The 23,169-nt window shown below is 39.3% G+C and overlaps 1 long non-coding RNA gene across 1 annotated transcript; it reads left to right on the forward strand.

The window, feature by feature from the left end:
* Positions 1 to 1,037: 1,037 nt before the first annotated feature.
* On the forward strand, positions 1,038 to 2,955 carry LOC113737836 (uncharacterized). Its single transcript, XR_003459993.2, has 3 exons — positions 1,038 to 1,132; positions 2,200 to 2,263; positions 2,938 to 2,955. It is a non-coding gene; the product is annotated as an uncharacterized lncRNA (long non-coding RNA).
* Positions 2,956 to 23,169: the final 20,214 nt, after the last annotated feature.

The raw sequence follows: 23,169 nt of genomic DNA on the forward strand, positions 1-23,169 counted from the left end.
AGGTGAAGGATATCTCTTGCAAGCCTTTTATTGAGGTATTATAGCTGTTCATCTTCCTCCTTTCCCTCAGTATTGTTGAAGTTGTGTAGTAACTTGTATTCGCCTTGTGATACCTAGTTAAGGGGTTTTGATGCTTGTGGTGCTAAAATTTTGAGTTAGGGTTTTGAATGGTTCACTTATATTTCTTATTGTTTTGATGGTGTATGGTGTATATAATCTCGTATAGGAAGTTGTAGTAGTGGTTTAAGCTAGAAAGGTGAAGTTTACACTTTAAAATCACTAAATTCTAGATTTGGGTTTTCATCTTACCCTGTTCTAACTGGTTCTGTTTGGCCATGATGGAGGCCAAATTTGTGAGAACCCTCATTTTAAAACACAATTTCCTCAATTAATTGCCTTATTCTAGGATTTAAATCATATATTACATTCCATTACAATTGCTTTTCTAGGTGTTATAATAATTTTCATGCATTACACTTTATTCCTTTTACTTGTAGTAAAACATTTTTTTTTAAGATAATTTTAATTAATGCACCACTTACATTTTACCAAGTGTCTTTATATTAGTGGTAGAAATCTTACATGTAGGATTATAGGTGCTAAAATATGATTGGTGCACTTGGAAAGATTAGTTAGGAGTGTTAAAGTATTATTGGTGCACTTGGAAAGATTAGTTAGAAGTGTTAAAATATGATTGGTGCACTTGGAAAGATTAATTAGGAGTGTTAAAGTATTATTGGTGCACTTGGAAAGGTTAGTTAGAGGTGTTAAAATATTATTGGTGCATTTGGAAAGGTTAAGACACCATTAGTCAAAGATTAAGAGAGAGTTGGACAAGTAAGTGGACATGTGGCTAAACTTTAACCAAGTATCTTGTTGGAACCAAGATTAGAAGATTATTTAAACTAGCCAAGGCCTTTTCTTTGCTTGTGTTGGCCGAATTTCTTGGCTTCAAGAGAGAGAGAGAGTGAGCTCCATAAACTTGTTTTCTTACTCTAGCAAACCAAGAACAACAATCAAGAGAGAAAATCTGAATTAGTGAGAGAGTTCCTACAACTCCAAGTGTTTGATCCAAGCTTGAAGACTTACTTTGGTGAAGTGATTTTGGTGATTCAAGCTCACTATAAGAGAGGTATATGTTCTTTAAATCCTGATTTTTTTTGATAGATCATGCACTTGAAGTGTTAATAGCAAAGATACAAGTTGTTTGGTTGAGATGTTGAGTTAGTTTCTTGAAGTAAACAAGTAGTAGCTAGGTTTCTTAGTATGTATACCAAGTGTTTGATGAAATGTTTGGTTCTTATTCATGTTTGTTTATGAGGTATTATTATGTTTTAAACCTCTTTTGAGCTAGAACTACCACTTGATATGATGATTGAGTAGAAAACATGCAAGGATGAAGATTGAACAAATGTTGAAAAGTGTGGGCTGGTTGCTTTGTCTAGGCTGGCCGGTTCTTGTAGGAGGGATTTTCCCTCAATCTTATTGTTAAATTATGTCATAATCAAGCCTAATAAACTAGGTTAAATATTGGTTAAGCCTATGAGCAAGTTGGAATGGAGTTGAAGCAAGTAAAGTGGTGATTTTGAACCATTAGTAGACTGTTTTAGGACTCTTGTAGTTATGGGATCATTATGGCTACCTTAAATCAGGTTGTATGTTATATTGTGAACTCCATTGATCCTAAGTGACTTGAATCCTTGTATATGATCACTTGAGGAGTGAATTGGGTGAATTTGAATCAAAACTAATGAAGTTAGCCCTAGAACTAGAGTAGTTTGGTATAGGATTAATGTTGATCCAGGGTTGGAAAAACAGCCATATTATCTGAATTACTGTTGTTGATAGGAGATGAACCACGGTGTGAACTTGGTACCGTTGGAAAGCCCTTCGAGTCTAGTTTCCAACGCCACTGACGGCACCTAATTTCGACTTTTCTACAGTGAGTTATGACCGTTTTCCTAAGACTGCCAGGGCATGACTGTGCAACCCGAGAAGAAATCCTTAAGCATAATTGGAACTTTTCTTTTGCCAAACCTTCATGCACCTACTAAACTTGTTTTCTCATGAACTTTTACCATGGTTTGGACCTTGTTTGCATGACGGATTAAGTAGCTTAGACTACTCACTTGGTCTCTTATTAAGCCTAACCTAGTGGGGCATGAATCTAATTGTTAACGATTTCACTCGTTGCCCTAGGTTTGGGAAACGAAGGTGACCGTAACTAAGACGTTTGACATCGATTGCTTCTTTTGATTGACAGGTGAGTGTTCCACTACCTGCTACCTGCTTATGTGAAATATTTGAATACTTGATTTACGACTGTTTGAGCCAAACCCTGATTTGATAAAAGTGGAGGCGAGGGTGTACTTTATCGCACTCGTCCTCCTTCATTTTCACTGAGGCTCTGTATACTGTTATTGTGAAATGTGAATTCTCTATATGTGACTGTGCTTGAGTTGTTTGGGTGATATCCCATCAACTACTACTACTGTTTGGGTACCCAACCTCATAGGTGAGTCGGTTCTATCGAGCCGGCCAGGGCTTGGTCGAGAAGGCCGATAAACCTTGAGGACTGTTTACTGTTCACTGAAACCGGTATACTCGAGTATTACCTAACTACTGTTTATGAAGTGCGGGCCCGGTGGGGGGTTGATTGGTGGACGGAGGCAGGTGAAAGTGGTGTTCTACGGACTTAATATTTTGTGTATACAAGTGTTGACGGAGTGTCAACGAAGACATTTATGATCAAGCTCAAGGGGATTTTGGCTTTTGAAAGCCACCCGTATCCTTGATTTGAATTGTGGTTAATTGTTATTGTATCATACGGTATTTATTTGAATTATTCTATGCCTTAATTTGGCTATGTGTTTACTTGCTTTACTTGGAACCTCACTGAGCTTTAGCTCACCCCACTCCCTTTGTTTTCCTTAACAGATCGGGGATGGACTAACGGTCAAGAGCTTTCTTAGCTTTGTTTTGCTTGAACTTGTAACTTTTGTTAAGATGACTTTACCTTTTACTTTTGTAAGCTTAAATTTCTAAGTTTGACTTATGTTATGTAATTCGTAGTATGAAATGGTAAGTGTGACTCTTACCTTGCCGTATTAAGTTTGGAAAGTTGATTGATAGTTATGTGTTATTAGGATTGTACAATTTAATTTGAAGTTTTTTTCCCAGTTATTTTGAGTTGCTAGTTCTTTGATCGACTGAGTCCCGGCGAGAGCTGGGCAGGCAGTCCGCTGATACCCTAGGGTTCGCCCTAGGGAGAGGTGGGGCTGTCACAGTTGGTATCAGAGCTTAGGTTTGAATTAGCTTGGGCGAATTAGAAGTTCCAACTTAAGGATTATATTTCATTATTTTCCCTTAAGAGTACTAAAGCTTATCTACACTTTTGTGTAGGATGGACGGACCTAGCGGCCGTAGTGATAGTCCTGTTTGTGAGAAGCTCCAAGGAGCACTTCCCGTGATTAAGTATCAAATCCGGCCTGGAGGATCTAGAGTTTATTGGAGCCCGTCAAACCGCTATAGGCGTTGCGAGTGCCGTGATATTTATGGCTACCCTAATGAAGTGGTATTGGCGGTGGTAAAAGAGCGTAAGGAGCTTGCCAGGGATAATGCTAGGCTTGAAGCCGAAGTGAAGCAACTAAAGGAAGCCAATAAGATGCAAGCCGAGCAGATTAAAGAGCTCGAGTATGATAATGTTGAGGGCCAAGAGAGGATTGACGATCTTTGCGCACAGTTGGAGGAAACTCAAGAACGCATGGTGACTAGGACAATGAAGGTGAGGACTAGGGCGGAGTCCATTCTGAATGTTTGTGACGACCTTCTAGGAGAAGCAAGTGATGAGGCTTCTTATATGGACATTGGCTCAGAAGATGAACCTACTGAGAGTGGGGGGTCAGCTAGTTCCGCCACTGACTAGGTCTTCACCATTTGGCTAGGATAGTGGATGATTTTGACATTGTACATAGACAGGTTAGGGGATGTGGTGACCTGGTGGTTGTATAGCTCTTTTGACTACTCGTGTTAGGTTTTGCTTGATATGACTATATCTGTACTTTTGGGACTCGTACTTGCTATTTTGGTTTCGTTAGCTTGTAAATGACTGCTATAAGTCCCTTAATGTATAATACTTTGACTGTTGATCTTGATCTTGGACTATTGACTGTTGACTATTGACTTTTGACCTTTGGCTTTATTCCGTCATTAATTTTAACTACAATGCATTTCACTTGCTTGTCGTGTTTTCGATTTTCATTTCTTACTTGACTTTTCATATGAGCATCTATCATATATCATATTGCTTACCCGGTTAGTTATCGTACTTGGGGACTAGGCCACTGAGTAATAATGGAGACTAGACAAAGGCGTACTCGGGGCCGTGAACGAGAACCCAGGCAAGTCCAAGATCAAGGGGAGGAACAAGGTTCGGTGGCGAATCAAAACCAGGAACCCCGAGGTGATGGAGGGGACCAAGTAGCAACAGCTATTAATCGAATGACTGATTTGTTGGCCCGCTTGGTTGACCAGCAGGGTCAAGTACCTGGTAACCAACAAAGGGACCTCGAAGTAGGCGAGGATAGGGCCCTGGAGCGGTTTCAAAAGTTTGCTCCTACAAAATTTCTTGGAGGACCTGAACCTGAAGTTGCCGAGAATTGGTTCGAGCGAATGGAGGATATATTCGCCGCGTTGCATTACTCTGAAGAGAGGCAAGTTACCTTTGCCGTTTTCCAGCTAGAAGGCGCGGCCCGTTCCTGGTGGAACGTAGTAAGGGCCAAGTGGGAAAGGGAGCAAACCCCACGTACCTGGTTAAACTTCACGAGGGAATTCAATGAGAAATTCCTTCCACCCTTAATTCAGGAGAAAAGAGAGGATGAGTTCATTAAACTGCGCCAAGGCACTTCAAGTGTGGCAGAATATGAAACGCAGTTCACCCGACTTTCCAAGTTTGCCCCAGAATTGGTGGTAAGTGAGCAAAAGCGTATAAGGCGGTTTATACAAGGTTTGAATGTAGAAATCCAAAAGGATTTGGCTGCCGCTCAAATTGACACCTTTAAAGATGCGCTTGAAAAGGCTCAACGTGTGGAGCAGGCCCGATCTCAAGTTCGGACCTTTCAGGCTAAGAAGCGTGGTACATCTACCAGTACTCCTGGCCGAAGTGATCAGAATGTGCCACCTCCGAAGTTTGGAAGAGGTGCGGGTGGAGGTCGAATTACAAGGATACCAAGAGGAGGAGCTTCATCTAGAGGAGCTCAAAGTGGAAGGGGACAGGGACAACAGAAGACTGGCTCCCAAGGAGTTCCCGCACCCACCACACGTGTAAGCTGTGGATATTGTGGTAAGCCAAATCATACCGAAGACAATTGCTGGAAAAAGTTGAAAAAGTGCCTTGTTTGTGGAAGTTCTGAACACCAGATTGCCACTTGCCCTGTTAAGAATCGTGACGGGAACGGGGGTACCCAGTCGGAAAAGTCAAACCCTAAGCAACCTACAACCAGTACTAGTCGACCCAAAACCTCTGCTAGGGTTTTTGCTTTGGACCACCGGCGAGTTCCGGATTCCTCGGAAGTAGTGGAAGGTACGATCCCTATATTCCACCGTTTAGCTAAACTTTTGATTGACCCTGGGGCAACCCATTCTTTTGTGAATCCTGCCTTTATGTGTGGTATTGCTGTGAATCCTGTTAAGTTGCCCTATGATTTAGAAGTGAAAACACCCACTGGGAATCAAAGCCTGATTACCAATATGGTCTATAAAAATTGTGAGATTTGGGTAGGAGAACGGAAGTTAGTGGGTGACTTGATAAGTTTAGACCTTAAGGGATACGATGTAATTATAGGCATGGATTTGCTAGCCCGTTATAACGCCCAATTGAACTGTAAAACAAAGGTGGTAGAATTCTCGATACCCGGAGAGGCAACTTTATGGTTAGACGTGAGAGGTAGGTTAGCCTCGTCTGCACTTGTTTCGGGAATCCGAGCCAGAAAGTTGTTGAGTAAGGGGGCGCAAGGCTACTTAGCCTTCTTAATTAATACTCCTGGAGATAAAGTGAAACTGGAGGATGTTTTAGTAGTGAATGAATTTCCTGATGTCTTTCCCGATGAGTTGAAATCGATGCCATCAGAAAGGGAAATAGAATTTAAGATCGATTTAGTACCTGGAACTGCTCCCATTGCAAAAACGCCATACCGAATGGCCCCCGCCGAACTTAAAGAGTTGAAACTGCAGTTACAAGATCTGTTAGAACGAGGGTTTATTCGAGAAAGTGAGTCACCGTGGGGGGCGCCAGTGTTATTTGTTAAGAAAAAGGATGGTAGTTTAAGACTGTGCATTGACTATCGTGGCCTAAATGATGTTACGGTGAAAAATAAATATCCCTTACCACACATTGATGAATTGTTTGACCAACTACAAGGGGCAGTAGTTTTCTCTAAGTTGGACTTGAGGCAAGGCTACTACCAGTTACGAATTAGGCAAGAGGATATACCGAAGACTGCCTTTAATTCCAGATATGGTCATTTTGAGTTCGCTGTGATGCCTTTCGGTTTAACGAATGCCCCTGCTGCATTTATGGATTTAATGCATCGAGTCTTTAAACCCTACTTGGATCAATTTGTTGTAGTATTTATCGATGATATTTTGGTGTATTCCAAGACTCGAGAGGAACACGAACGGCATTTGAGGATAGTTTTGCAGACCTTAAGGGAACATCAGTTATATGCCAAGTTTAGCAAATGTGAGTTTTGGTTGGAGCAAATTTCTTTTCTAGGGCATATAATATCTAAAGATGGAATTTCTGTGGATCCAGTGAAAGTGGAGGCTATAGCTGAGTGGAAAAACCCGGAAAACCCGACTGAGGTCCGTAGTTTTCTAGGTTTAGCCGGGTATTACCGTCGGTTTATCAAAGATTTCTCCAAGTTAGCCGGTCCTTTAACCGACCTGACCAAAAAGCATGGTCAATTTGTCTGGAATTCTAAGTGTGAATCTAGTTTTCGGGAATTGAAGAAAAGGTTAACGTCGGCACCTGTTTTAGCTTTACCAAATGGGAGAGATAGTTTTATGGTATATACGGACGCCTCAAGGGAAGGTTTGGGGTGTGTTCTAATGCAAAATGGGAGCGTAATTTCCTATGCCTCTAGGAAGTTAAAACCCCACGAGCGAAATTACCCCACTCATGACTTAGAACTGGCCGCTGTAGTTTTTGCATTAAAGAAGTGGAGGCATTACTTATATGGAGTGACTTTTGAGGTGTATACCGACCATAAGAGTTTGAAATACTTATTCTCTCAGAAGGAGTTAAACTTAAGACAGCGTCGGTGGGTGGAATTTCTTGAAGATTATGACTGTACCATTAATTATCACCCAGGCAAGGCTAATGTTGTAGCGGACGCTTTAAGCCGACAAGTGCAAATAGCCGGATTGATGGTTAAGGAATGGAATTTGTTGGAAGAAGTGAGTGAATGGAACCCGCAATTAGACCGACAGAGGGTAATTTTCTGCAATATTACAGTAAGATCTGATTTGTTGGACCGAATTAAAGAGGCTCAAAGGAATGACCGGATGGTGCAAAAGTGGACAGAAAAAGTGCAAAAAGGAGAGTTACAAGACTTTACCGTGGGTTCCGAAGGTATCTTAAAATTTCGTGATAGGATAGTGGTACCACAGGATGAAATGATAAAGGGAGATATTTTGGAAGAGGCACATCGGTCCAAGTATACAGTGCATCCTGGAAGTAATAAAATGTATCAAGATTTGAAAAGGCTGTATTGGTGGGATAAGATGAAGAAGGAAATTGCTCAGTTTGTCCAAAAATGTTTGGTGTGCCAACAAGTGAAAGCTGAACATCAAAAGCCCTCAGGTCTTCTACAACCTCTGGAAATCCCTGAGTGGAAATGGGAACATATTACTATGGATTTCGTATCAGGGTTACCCCGTACCCAGAAAGGTCACGACGCCGTTTGGGTAATAGTAGACAGGTTGACCAAGTCTGCTCATTTCTTACCCGTAAATATGAAATATTCTATGGAGAAATTGGCCCAATTATACATGGATGAGATTGTGAGGTTACATGGAGTCCCTGTGAGCATTGTGTCTGATAGAGACCCACGATTTGTGTCTCGTTTTTTGCAACAATTACAAGGAACCTTAGGGACCAAGCTGAATTTTAGTACTACCTATCATCCCCAAACTGATGGACAATCGGAGAGGACCATTCAGACACTTGAAGACATGTTGAGGACCTGTATTCTAGATTTTGGAGGAAGTTGGGGACAATACATGGCTCTGGTTGAATTTGCATACAATAATAGTTACCATTCTTCAATACAAATGGCACCGTATGAAGCTCTCTATGGAAGAAAGTGCCGATCACCAATATTTTGGGATGAAGTAGGAGAGAGAAGAGTTTTAGACCCAGTTGCAGTACCATGGATCGAGGATGCGTATGAGAAAGTGAAAGTGATACGTCAGAGACTTCAGACAGCGCAAAGTCGACAAAAGAGTTACGCTGATAATCGACGAAAAGACTTGGAGTTTGAGATTGGGGACAAGGTATTCTTGAAGGTTACGCCACTTCGAAGTCTCACGGCAGGAAAAGGAAAGAAGCTTCATCCAAGATACGTAGGACCATTCAAAATCCTTCAACGAGTTGGAAACGTGGCATATCGATTGGAGTTACCAACAAGTCTATCCAGGGTTCATGATGTATTTCACGTGTCCATGTTGAAAAAGTATTATCCAGATCCCACTCATATACTGAAGCCAGAGGAAATTGACATTGATGAATCTTTGACCTACGAGGAAAGACCAGTGCAAATCTTAGATCGAAAAGTGAAGGAATTGAGGACTAAGCAAATATCCTTGGTAAAGGTCTTGTGGAGAAACCATGAGGTGGAGGAGGCTACTTGGGAAGTGGAAGAGGACATTCGCGCCAAATACCCTAAGCTATTCAATGATGAAGGTGAGAATTTCGAGGACGAAATTCTTTAAGGGGGAGAGAGTGTGAGAACCCTCATTTTAAAACACAATTTCCTCAATTAATTGCCTTATTCTAGGATTTAAATCATATATTACATGCCATTACAATTGCTTTTCTAGGTGTTATAATAATTTTCATGCATTACACTTTATTCCTTTTACTTGTAGTAAAACATTTTTTTTAAAGATAATTTTAATTAATGCACCACTTACATTTTACCAAGTGTCTTTATATTAGTGGTAGAAATCTTACATGTAGGATTATAGGTGCTAAAATATGATTGGTGCACTTGGAAAGATTAGTTAGGAGTGTTAAAGTATTATTGGTGCACTTGGAAAGATTAGTTAGAAGTGTTAAAATATGATTGGTGCACTTGGAAAGATTAGTTAGGAGTGTTAAAGTATTATTGGTGCACTTGGAAAGGTTAGTTAGAGGTGTTAAAATATTATTGGTGCATTTGGAAAGGTTAAGACACCATTAGTCAAAGATTAAGAGAGAGTTGGACAAGTAAGTGGACATGTGGCTAAACTTTAACCAAGTATCTTGTTGGAACCAAGATTAGAAGATTATTTAAACTAGCCAAGGCCTTTTCTTTGCTTGTGTTGGCCGAATTTCTTGGCTTCAAGAGAGAGAGAGAGTGAGCTCCATAAACTTGTTTTCTTACTCTAGCAAACCAAGAACAACAATCAAGAGAGAAAATCTGAATTAGTGAGAGAGTTCCTACAACTCCAAGTGTTTGATCCAAGCTTGAAGACTTACTTTGGTGAAGTGATTTTGGTGATTCAAGCTCACTATAAGAGAGGTATATGTTCTTTAAATCCTGATTTTTTTTGATAGATCATGCACTTGAAGTGTTAATAGCAAAGATACAAGTTATTTGGTTGAGATGTTGAGTTAGTTTCTTGAAGTAAACAAGTAGTAGCTAGGTTTCTTAGTATGTATACCAAGTGTTTGATGAAATGTTTGGTTCTTATTCATGTTTGTTTATGAGGTATTATTATGTTTTAAACCTCTTTTGAGCTAGAACTACCACTTGATATGATGATTGAGTAGAAAACATGCAAGGATGAAGATTGAACAAATGTTGAAAAGTGTGGGCTGGTTGCTTTGTCTAGGCTGGCCGGTTCTTGTAGGAGGGATTTTCCCTCAATCTTATTGTTAAATTATGTCATAATCAAGCCTAATAAACTAGGTTAAATATTGGTTAAGCCTATGAGCAAGTTGGAATGGAGTTGAAGCAAGTAAAGTGGTGATTTTGAACCATTAGTAGACTGTTTTAGGACTCTTGTAGTTATGGGATCATTATGGCTACCTTAAATCAGGTTGTATGTTATATTGTGAACTCCATTGATCCTAAGTGACTTGAATCCTTGTATATGATCACTTGAGGAGTGAATTGGGTGAATTTGAATCAAAACTAATGAAGTTAGCCCTAGAACTAGAGTAGTTTGGTATAGGATTAATGTTGATCCAGGGTTGGAAAAACAGCCATATTATCTGAATTACTGTTGTGGATAGGAGATGAACCACGGTGTGAGCTTGGTACCGTTGGAAAGCCCTTCGAGTCTAGTTTCCAACGCCACTGACGGCACCTAATTTCGACTTTTCTACAGTGAGTTATGACCGTTTTCCTAAGACTGCCAGGGCATGACTGTGCAACCCGAGAAGAAATCCTTAAGCATAATTGGAACTTTTCTTTTGCCAAACCTTCATGCACCTACTAAACTTGTTTTCTCATGAACTTTTACCATGGTTTGGACCTTGTTTGCATGACGGATTAAGTAGCTTAGACTACTCACTTGGTCTCTTATTAAGCCTAACCTAGTGGGGCATGAATCTAATTGTTAACGATTTCACTCGTTGCCCTAGGTTTGGGAAACGAAGGTGACCGTAACAAAGACGTTTGACATCGATTGCTTCTTTTGATTGACAGGTGAGTGTTCCACTACCTGCTACCTGCTTATGTGAAATATTTGAATACTTGATTTACGACTGTTTGAGCCAAACCCTGATTTGATAAAAGTGGAGGCGAGGGTGTACTTTATCGCACTCGTCCTCCTTCATTTTCACTGAGGCTCTGTATACTGTTATTGTGAAATGTGAATTCTCTATATGTGACTGTGCTTGAGTTGTTTGGGTGATATCCCATCAACTACTACTACTGTTTGGGTACCCAACCTCATAGGTGAGTCGGTTCTATCGAGCCGGCCAGGGCTTGGTCGAGAAGGCCGATAAACCTTGAGGACTGTTTACTGTTCACTGAAACCGGTATACTCGAGTATTACCTAACTACTGTTTATGAAGTGCGGGCCCGGTGGGGGGTTGATTGGTGGACGGAGGCAGGTGAAAGTGGTGTTCTACGGACTTAATATTCTGTGTATACAAGTGTTGACGGAGTGTCAACGAAGACATTTATGATCAAGCTCAAGGGGATTTTGGCTTTTGAAAGCCACCCGTATCCTTGATTTGAATTGTGGTTAATTGTTATTGTATCATACGGTATTTATTTGAATTATTCTATGCCTTAATTTGGCTATGTGTTTACTTGCTTTACTTGGAACCTCACTGAGCTTTAGCTCACCCCACTCCCTTTGTTTTCCTTAACAGATCGGGGATGGACTAACGGTCAAGAGCTTTCTTAGCTTTGTTTTGCTTGAACTTGTAACTTTTGTTAAGATGACTTTACCTTTTACTTTTGTAAGCTTAAATTTCTAAGTTTGACTTATGTTATGTAATTCGTAGTATGAAATGGTAAGTGTGACTCTTACCTTGCCGTATTAAGTTTGGAAAGATGATTGATAGTTATGTGTTATTAGGATTGTACAATTTAATTTGAAGTTTTTTTCCCAGTTATTTTGAGTTGCTAGTTCTTTGATCGACTGAGTCCCGGCGAGAGTTGGGCAGGCAGTCCGCTGATACCCTAGGGTTCGCCCTAGGGAGAGGTGGGGATGTCACAAAATTAGACTTAGCTCAAACTATGAAAGTTGTACGAAATAATGTTTTATAGGTACCTACAAAATTTCAGCTCAATCTGAGTACTGTATCATGTGAAAGGACAAAATTACCCTTGCTGCCATAGGTATAGTTTTGTGGACAATTTTGACATTTCCTCATTTTGGCTGCATTTGTTTCACCTTGATCCGTATCAAATTAGCCTTTGACCAAAACACAAAACTTTTAGCCCTATATTTCAGCTTTCCAACACAACTAAAAGCACCTTAAACGGAATTGTGTAGCATGAGTTATTGTCATTTGAATTCAGTACTAACAACTGTACTGACAAGGACCTTCTGGTTCTGTAATTTGTAAATTTAACCTAGATACACTATGAAATGGGTTGAGTTGTCTTCATCAAAGTTGTAGCCCTTTGGATTTGCTTCAAAATGGTATAAATTTTATCCCAATCCGATAAGCGTAGCTTCAGTTGTGACCAATACACTAAGAGATGTCGAACTTGTCTTTTTGTTCTATGTCTTAAACCTTATTTCCGGCCACTTTTCTAGCTTGGTTTTGTAATTGTATGACATTGAGCCTATTGAATGGCTATTGTAATGAGATTATCTGTGTGTTTGTGACAAATTGAGGAAAAGAATGAAGCCATAAATGGCTGGAAAATAGGTAAATACAAAGAATGTGCTGCCCAAATTTGCACTCGACGACTAGGTAAGGATTTAAGGACGAATACCACTTGAACCATCTAGGATATTTGCGTCTTCTTTTATCGAGGTATATAAGTTAGAATTCGGACAAAACTTGTACCCTTGGAAAAATGAAATTTACGACTAAAAGAAATACATTTTCTCCATTTCTTCGACTCAAATGGTAGTTCAAAGTATAATTGCTTCAAAGTTTCAAAGTTTTAAGAGTGAGCATGAATTTTTCAAAATTTGATAAGTATCTTAAATACTACTTAAACGAGTTGCATTTACTTGATTTTCTTGAAACGAAACTCTTATGTTTCGAACTCTGGAGAGTTTTACATTCGCAAATGATATTTTATCGCAGATTTGGACTCCAAACAAGGAGTTGGACCTGAACATGACTTTTGAGAGGCACTAGACCTTTGGTGAGTGCTTCCAAATCCCTGATTGAACTGGACACTTATTTTCAATACTTGACCAATGTGATTTAATGATATGTAATTTGTTTGATCGGGCAAGAGTGTACTTTATCGCACTTGCCCTAACATGATATATACTTGTTTATTGTTGCAATTGCGTAGACACCAAATTTTTGATTTTTTTTTATTTGTTTAATTAATTTAATTTAGGTTTTATTTGTTTCAATTCTAGGGTCTTTATTGTATTTTTTTATTATTTATTTTTGTTTTGTCTTCATATTAGATTTCAGGAAAAGAAAAAGGGAAAAGTAAAAAAATGAAATGACAAATGGAGGGTGCATGTATAGGGACAAGTGTCCCTTTGATTTTTTTGACAACACATCATTTAGGTGGCAAGATGCCTAAACACTTGAAGATAGGATTTGTTTTTGAAAAAAAAAAAGAGGGAAAAAGAAAGAGGCTTACGGCTAAAAGGGGGAAGCAGTAGGCATTGTCGGCTGGGGGGGAGAAGAAAGCTAAAAAAAAAAGCAGAGAAAAATTAAGAGGAAAAGAGGAATTGAACGAGGCTTACGGCAAAATTGGGGGAAAAGAAAAATCAAAGGGGCGACGGGCAAGAAAAAAGCGAGAGAGCTAGAGGAAGAAACGGCTAGAAAGGGAAGAAAAACAGAGGGTAAGCTGAGTGAGAGGAAGAAGACGACTGAGAAAAGTCTTCGGCCAAAGGAACAGACAAAAAACAGAAAAACTGAAGGAAGAGGCTACGGGCTGGTGGCAGGTTTTGAAGGAAGAAAATGGCTGCTGAAGAGTGCGGTGAGCAGAGGCAAGCTGAGGAAGCAAAGGGGCCATGTCAGGTGGTCCAATGACCAAAAGGGCTCTGGATTCATCACTCCTACTGGCAGCGGCAAAGGTTTGTCCGGGCACCACCTTCACCTTCATCATCGGTCCACCATGGCCACGCTGATGGCTGCCAATCAACGCAAACCCTCCAGTGCTCAGGTCAATGAAGCCACCGCCGTCGGCTGCTACCGATCCTATCATCGTCAATCCTCCACCGCCATCAGCGGATCTTCACCAAGGAAATGCGTTTGGGGAGAGGGAGCTTCGGCTGCAATAAGAAGAAGGAAACAGTGGAAGGCTTCGGCTAACTGGAATCCACCGCAGGAATCCAAACTCTGCCACGGTACTACCACCTCCAACCACCATCTCTCCAATGCCGCAGCCGCCAGACCTCCTCTTTTCCTCAACCACCACCCGTGCCACCACCATCCAGGTTCAATTAGGTTTCAGAAAATTAAAGGGCCCCGTAAGTTTCCTCTTTACCGTAAGTTTCCTCTTTAAAATTTAGTTCCTCCCCAAGCTCTGAGCATGTCTGCCGTGGCTGTTATTGCAATTGTCCCGTTGATTGTTCAAGTTTTTTTTAGCATACGTATGTTTATGTATTGATTGGGCTGTAATTTCTTGATTTTTGGTCATTCTTGGGGCCAGTTATGACTTCAATTTGAGCAAAGAATCTTGTGGAATTTTGATACTTACAACCTGTTTGATAAAATGCCCAATTGAGAATCCCCCTTGAAGATGGTTTTGCTTATGTCTACGTATGAAGAAAAATGATGGTGAACATTCGGTGGGCTTCTTGTTTTGTCCGAATAGCCAAAATTTGAATTAAATGTCTGTGTTTCCGATGGATTTTTGGGGTCTGATTAACTTCAAGTGTCCAATTTGCTGTTTACCCAGTGTGTGGTTCAGCTGAGCTACACTGTTGCTAATAAAATAAAATGGGTGGACAGTTTGTTAAGTGATTCTGTTTTGTTGACATGTCTGGACCTCGATACGCTCTCTCGAAAGTGTTTGAGTTAGAAGTAGATATTCATATTTTGTCGAATTGCAGTTGAGGATAGATGAGCTTGCTCCATTACCTTGCTGCCTTTCATTTTGTTGATTATAAATGCATTGAGTCATTTCCTGGTTACTGGTATGAAGAATTGCACAGCAATGGTCGCGTCAATTGTTTGACTGATGAGGGTTTTATTTGCTCAGAATTGAAGCATCATGTATGTACTTGTCGCAGGTTTCCTTCTTAACATTTTTGCTGCATTTTATGGGCCTGGTTGTGTCTGCTTGGAAAAAGTAGAGGCATTTGATTGATAGAAACAAGGAATTTTGGAGTCAGTTCTTGCTGTTGATAATGGCCTAGAATGTATGTGGTGTGCGAAAATGGCCGATATAGTTTGCCATGGAACTACTCTTCTTGAAAACAATTAGAGGCTGCAAAAAAAAAATGTTTTGTTTGCTGATTCACTGAGTAAGGTTTTGAGCTAGAAGAATATGATTTCTCTGGTTTGCCAGATTGGCCTAAGAATCATTCGCCAGTTTTTACCCACTGCTTTCCCTTGCCTGTCCCTGTTTAGTTTATGGGTTCCTGTCGTTTAAATATCTTTCTTTGACTAACCTGTTGAAAGTTGAGACCTTCTTTGATGACTATAAGTCATGCCCAGAACCCATGAGGCAAAAGTTTGCTGGTTTGCATTGGCATCAGATGGTTGTCCCCATTTCTTTTCAATCATTTGCATGTCCATTATTTCCGTTTTTCTTATTCCCCTGGCTCGCATTTGATTGCATTGAAGTCATCATTGGGTTGATAATTGTTTCATCATGTTGGTTTCCGGTTCTCCAAGTGTATGGGGCATAAATTCATTTCTTTTCTTTGCTCACTTGCTGCCTTTTATGGTCGCCCGATAGTGCGGTTTCTTGCCCTCATTTCCCTCTCCCCTGAGCAAATTACTTTGAGTTTTACAAAACAAAACTTGGTCAAAAGTGGGGAGGAGATTCCGGGCTTATTGCAGCAATGTTGACAGATGTATTGCCTGGCTGCATAAAATCTGGGTTTATTAGAATTTCTGGGTTTGTTTGCTATTCCTGGGTGGCATTTCTCATTTCTCTTACTTTGGGTTTAGCATGGTGTAGTGGGTGTGCAATTGAAATAGGTCTTTGCAAAGGATTAAATGTTTGCCTTCTCATTACCTGCGTTCCCTTCTGTCTGGGTGAGCCAGAGTTGACTGGCTTAGTTCTTGTTTTGCCGTCCCAGCTATGAGGTTAGCATGGTGTATTGTTCACTCTTTTTCTCTTAGTTAAGCCGTGGGACACAAACCAAGGGAATAACTCAAAGTTGCAGGAGCTTTTCTTGGAACCAGATCGACATGTTCTTTATGTTTGAATTTTGGTGTTTGAATGTAGAATTTCATGACCAAAAATGAGAAATGTTTGACAATCTTTTACTCTGATCTAAGTTTGTTCGTCAAGCTGTCGGTTGAGTTGGTTTGAAAAAGAGATTGCATTCGAATAACCCAGAAGCAAGTTTTCTCGGATTGTGGCAGCAAAGTCTCTTCCTAGCATTTACATAAAGTTTGCCTGAAAGTTTTTGTTCAGAATTTGCATGATTTCTGCTCTAAGATTCGTTTGTTTGGATATCCAAGTTATGTGTTCTGTTTGCTTGATTTAAATCTTGGATGTTGGGTTGAGAAAGTTTGATTGAAGTTTGTGTTAGATTTAGAAGGCCATGTTAAAAGATGAAATTGCAGCAAGTTGAGGTGCAGAAGCGTTCTCCGTAGCTTGCATGAAATAACTCTTGGGAAATTGCACTTCGGCCCCCAAGTCTCCCTTTGTTTTACTGTGGCCCAAGAAACTTTCAACTTCTTTCAATTGGGTCCCTGCTTTTATTGCATTTGAACCCCTCAAGCTGCTTTTGTTCTGTTTTGGCCTAGAGCATTAGATAATTTAATTCATTCTGTCCCTTTAAATGCTTTCGTCTTTGATATGAGTTAATGTGATTTTTGGATAGATTAATTTTGGGATTTAATGTATAATCAAAGCTTAAGTGATTTTTAGTTGGTTTGTTGTGGGTCATAACATTTGTTTTGGGTTTGTAAAAATGAAGTTCAATTCATTTTTGGTTGGGTTTGTGATTTGGGTTTAGGAGGTTAAAGCCCACTCTTTTGATTGTGGTTTTTTATTGATAAATAGAAGCCAGCCCACATGTAACCTCTGGGCTTTGTAGCAGACTGAAGGTTTTTTGGCCCAAGCAAATAAATAACATGGCCCATTTCATTTTTGTTTTGGACTTCCGTTGGGCCGGGAAGCTTTGGCCCAAACAAATAAAGGAAATGGCCCAACGGTTTGGTCCACTAAGCAACCAGAAAATGATTTTGCAAATCAGTCCCTGAGTTTCTCTTTAACTGTGCTGTGGCCCTGGACATTTTCAAATTCTTTCAATTCGGTCCTTAATTTAATTGCAAATTGGCCCCTAAACTTTGTTTTTTCTTTAATTGTGACCCCAAATCTTTGTGATGATTATAATTTTGACCCCAAATCTTTTGCTAATTTTTGCAATCAAGTCCTTTCTTCTTTTGACTTCTTAAATGTGAGTTGTTTACATGATTTAATGGATTCAATTTCATGTTCATTTTCATCTTTTATGATTATTTGTTAATTAAAGTGGTGCCTTGACTCTTCTATTATTTTGGAGGGCAAATAAGTGATTTCATTTCGTTGGAGCCCCAATTCAAGGGAGGTACACCCTAATCCCTTATTTCTTACTTTATTTGACTCTATGTGCCTTATGTGCCTTTACATGCTTGATTGTATGCCATTTGGATGTTTTTATTCATTTCATTTATTTATTTATTTACTTTATGGGCTTTGTACATTTATTTTAGTTCAATTTGATTATTTGAAAGGCACTTGAATGCCAAATTTGTAATAGTTAGGTATTTATTTTAATTATTTAATTCATTTTCCCTTAGATTTTAATAGGGCCTCCCCAAGTGTAATAGTTAGGGGTTCCTTTACTTCATTTGCCTTGCGTGATTTGCATGCCTATGTGTTATGTATTAATTCGCTTTATTAGGCTCTTGCATCTAGTCGAGCATGCTAATTGTTATGTGCTATGTGTTTATAGGTGATTGACATGTCTACTCGCTTTCCATAGCCATGAATGAATGTGATGGATGAATGTACGTTTCCACTAGTCCAACGCTAGTAGGAATTCATAGAATGGGCTAGTCCAACGCTAGACCCAATAGGCCGTCCCCCTTTTGTTAGTGCATATTTGCATGTTCACTACATTTCATGCATTTTTCTTAGTTTTTATCATTTGGCATGCTCCTCCAATCCTTTTTCCCTCATTCTAGGCTTTTGCATCTTCATGCTAGTTATAGGGTGCATTTGCTTGAGAGTCCCCTTTCGATAAGGGAAACGAGCGAGTGTGGCTCAAAATAGCCTTGGCACGCTAGTTCTCCTTTCTAATCAAAGGGAAAATTGAAGTCACAAAGTTAGGAGTCCTTCCCGTGCCCAACTTGATGCATCCCTTTAGGGTCATACACTTGCATTCTTTATATATCACCTCTTCACCTTTTAACCACATTTTCTCACTTTCCTCAATACACACTTTCTCAACATCTTTTTATCAATTATTTATTTCTCCTCTCACAAATGGCACTCAAAATTGCACTGATATGTATCTACTATTCTATTTTTTCATCCATTTACACACGAACACCTTTATTTTATCACATTTGCACACTTGCACTTACCTTGTTTTTACATTTCGCATCCTTCATACATTTTCACACTTGCACATATTTGAGTCTTCATTTCCATTTTCCTATGACCTCTATGAGATTCTTCCTATTGGCCTTCACAAATCCACGTGATTGGGACCAAAAATCTCATAAGAGACATTTTAGATTTAGGTTTGCATTTTTCTTTCCATTTTGCATCCATTAGTCATATCCAACATGCGATACATACCTTGGGTAGAAAAATTAGGAAACGTGGGCTAAGTCACGCAACTAGCTCTTGCTAGGGTAGGGGAGTGCCTTAGGTCCCACATTTGCCTTCTCCCTTATCAAATGTGACCCCCGATCCGTTTCTTTGGTTACGTAGACCTAAAAGTTTTCAAAAAGGGTTTGTCTACTTTTTTTCATTCAAAAACAAAAAAATCTTTTTGGGTGACTTGGTACACCCTAGCTCTATACCAAGTGGCGACTCCATTTTTCATACAAAAAACCCTTTTGAACTTTATTTGGCCAAACCGTCGCATTTCACAATCCCACGGCCTTTATTTTCACTTTCACACGTTCACATACATATCACACACACCACACACACTTCCACATCCACCTACATATATCAAAAAGTGGGGTGCGACAAATTGACTTGATATACTTGTAATTGACTTATAAATGCTGAGCGGCTGCATGTACCACACTCAATCCGAGTGGGAGGTGCCTCTCCTTCCCACCTCCGCACTTTTATCTTGATTCAGTCGATTGGAGTGTTATCTCATCGACTTTTTGGGGACCCAAACCCCATTGGCTAGTTAATCGAGTCGAGTTGGCAAGGGTTTGGTCAATTAGATAACGAACCATGGGTATCTAGTGTTATGGAGTGGAGTGTTATCTCCTCTACTAATCGGTATACTCGAGTATTACCACCGGTGTTTAGTTGGTGTTCGGGGTCCGGTAAGGGGGTTGAATGGTGGACGGATTGGAGTTAAGCGAAGTACTACTGGATTGGTTACTTTACTTGAAAGTTGACGGAGTGTCAACTAATATTTGATCAAGCTCTGGTGAAGCAATGGGAACTTGGCTCCTGAGAGCCATCCGTATCCTTATACTTTGAAATGATTATTGCTTATTGGATTATTATTTCTTTTGAAAAATAGAAGCACTTTATACTCGTTCATTTTGAGATTTGCTACTTGAAGAGTTATTGTTCACTTTTATGAACTTGTTATGCTAGCTATTTTCCTACGTTGATACTTGTACTTAAATAAGGGTCAACTTACTATTTGAAATCTCACTGGGCTTTTAGCTCATTCTACACCATTTGTTTTCCATACAGGGGTACGAGCGAGGCGTGAGACTTGTACAAATTAATGTGGTCTAGTTTGTTTTGAAATTTGCAATTGTTCTCGCGCTAACACCCGACTAGGAGTTGATTGTACTTGGACTATAAACATTTTAATGTATTTGGGCATGTATGAGACTTGTAGTTGGATTTGAGTATCAATGTATATGCTAAGTTTGAAACCGTTGTTTTATTTCCTTTTTATGGTTGTAAGTTCTTTCTCGAATTAAGCGTGATTGAGTCCTAGCGAGAGTTGGGCAGGCGGTCTGCCGAACCCTTTGGTTCGCCTTAGGGGGAGGTGGGGCCATCCCAGGTGGTATTAGAGCTACTTCGCGTGGTCTCTACGCGGGGTGAGTTTAGGCCAAGGGGTGATATGGTCCCATTATATGAATAAGTAGAAAGAACTTAGTGCTCTTCATGAGCGTAAGTTGTGAATCATGGAGGTTATAGGTGTAAAACCTTTATCACGATACTTGAGAAATCTAGATATGTATGTCGGGCAAGAATCTTAACTTGGATAAATTGCACTTGGGAGCGTACGGCCTGAGATGTAAATTCTTCTAGTTTCGGATCCTTGTACCCGAGTACCAAAAGTGGAAAGCACTCGAATAAGGGTCTATATCTCGATTGTGTGATACCTGTCGCGCCCCATTTTTTGATAAATAAATAAATAGTTTAAAAATGTATTTTTTGATTCAATTTGTGATTTGAAAAATGAATTGTGATTTAAAAGGAAAATGGGTCTAAATGGGGGTTTTGAGAGTGCGACGATTTGACCCAAAAATTATGGTTTAAAAAGGGTTTTTGAAATAAAAAAACGGAGTCGCCACTTGGTAATGAGTTAAGGTGTACCAAGTCACCTAAAAAATGTATTTTTAAAGAAAAATAGGAAAAGGTAGTGAGAAACCCTTTTTAAACGACTCCTAGTCTATGTAAACCAAAGAAAAAGGTTCGGGAGTCACATTTGACAAAGGGGAAGGCAAGGATAAAATCCAAGGCACCCCTTTGACCTAGCCAAGGCTAGTTGCATGATTTAATCAAAGTTTTTCTTGTTTTAACCAAAGAATTTATTACATTTGGATGCACTACATGAATGCAAAAGAAAGAAAAAATGTAAACCTAAATTCTAAAATGTCTCTTGTAAGGTTTTTGGTCCCAACCACATGAATTGTGGCGGCCAATAAAGGAAAACCTTATAGAGGTCGATTAATGCAAATGATGGCTAAAGTGCAAGTGTGCATGTGTATAAAAGGTGCACGTGTGAAATTGTAAAAAATCCAAGTGTTTGTGTGCAAGTGTATGAAATATAGTGATAAGTGCATGTAGGTGTAATTAAGTGCAATTTTGTGAAGTAGAAATCAAAATGAACAATAAGGAAAGGAAAAGTGATGAGGAAATGTGAATTGAAAAAATGAGTAAGTGATAAATGAGAATGAATGAACCTAAAGGAATGCATCAGGTTGGGTATGGGAATGACTCCTAACTTTTTCGACTTCGATTTTCCCTTTGATTAGAAAGCAAAACTAGCGTGCTAAGGCTATCGAGTAGCCACACTCGCTCGTTTCCCTTATCGGAGGGGATTTTCACGCAAATGAACCCTAACTAGCATGAGATGCAAGTCCTAAAGTGAAGGGGAAGGAGTTTGAGGAACATACCAAATGATAAACTAAGGAAAAATGCGTGATATGTGGTGATCATGCACTTAATGAAAAAGGAAAAAAGAACCTATTGGGTCTAGCATTGGACTAGCCCATCCTATGAATTCCGACTAGCGTTGGACTAGTGGAAACGATAAAAGAAGCCACAACTAGCGTTGGACTAGTGTGGTGACGTACATTCATCCATTTCATTCATCCACACTATAAAAAGCGAGTAGGCATGCGAATCACTTATAAACACGTAGCACATAACACTTAGCATGCTTGACTAAATGCAAAATCCTAATAAAGCATTTAACATATAACACATAGGCATGCAACCATTACATTTGCTAACTAAAACAAAAGGGAAAGGGAAAATGGACCAAATTACTTACTACGCCCTATCTATTACAAGCCAAGTGGTGTACACATACCCCATTAATAAAAATCAAAAGTAAATGAAATAAATGAAAGGAAATAAGGAGAGGCTAGGAAAGCAAGTAGACATGCAAATTTCAATTAGCACATTAGTTCACATAGGAGAGAAACAAAAAAGGTAAAAGAGATTATACCTCCCCGTTGGTGATACTAAGGAAGTAAACAAACTCAACTTGGCTAGAATCACCCAAGAAAAGACTAACTTAGGCTAAAATCACCAAAAACAAAAGATTAATGCACCAATTTAGTGATAAGATATAAACTAAACAATTTGAATCCACCAAAACATCAAACTTTCCCTCAATTGCAACTCAATGAAGTCAAAACTACTTAAAGACCAAGGCAAAATGCATGATCATCCAATCCACAAGCATAACATCTACTAAAGACCCAAAAGCAAATACTACTCAATCAATTGAACACAAAAAGTTCCCCAAGTAAATAACAAGATCCAAACATTATGGAATTTCGAAGGTCCAAGAATGAACAAAGGTCCATGAATGGTTTGAACATGCATTTTGAAAACTCAATAGCAACCATTAATCAATCAAATAAAACCAATTGAGAAATTTAAAAACTTCAAAAGTCCCAAAAACAATGAAAGGCCAAATGATGACTCAAAATACACCCAACTTAGGACCTAATTGTAAAGAAATGAGAACATGCTTGGGCTTTTGTGGAACGTGGAGAAGCTTGAGGGATTAAATTGATTAAGTATTCGAATTACTTGGGCCATAGTGAGCCAAAGGGAAATTTGAGGGGTCAAAGTGCAATTTTTGGAAACACTTTCCATGCAGATTCATGCAACAAACGTAAACAATGCATTCTGCAAACAAGCATTTCGGCCAAAGCTTTCTGCAGCCAAACCATTAATGCAGCTTCCATTTTCGGCAAACATATGTCAACCTTAACACTAACTTGATCAAAATCCTTTCAAACAACATCCAAAATATGACAAAAAAAAACAAATTTAACATTCAATCAAACCAAAGCATAGAGGAAAAATCATGCAAATGCCATGCAAAGCTACGGAAGCATTGTCTCCTGCCATTCTTAAATACTTATGATCTGAGATGTGAGCAAGAAAACATACTAATCTTCTAACATAATCACCCAAAAAATCAACCAATTCATTTAGTTTCATGAAC

Source organism: Coffea arabica, chromosome 11c, assembly GCF_036785885.1.
Source record: "Coffea arabica cultivar ET-39 chromosome 11c, Coffea Arabica ET-39 HiFi, whole genome shotgun sequence".
NCBI classification, from domain to species: Eukaryota; Viridiplantae; Streptophyta; class Magnoliopsida; order Gentianales; family Rubiaceae; genus Coffea; species Coffea arabica.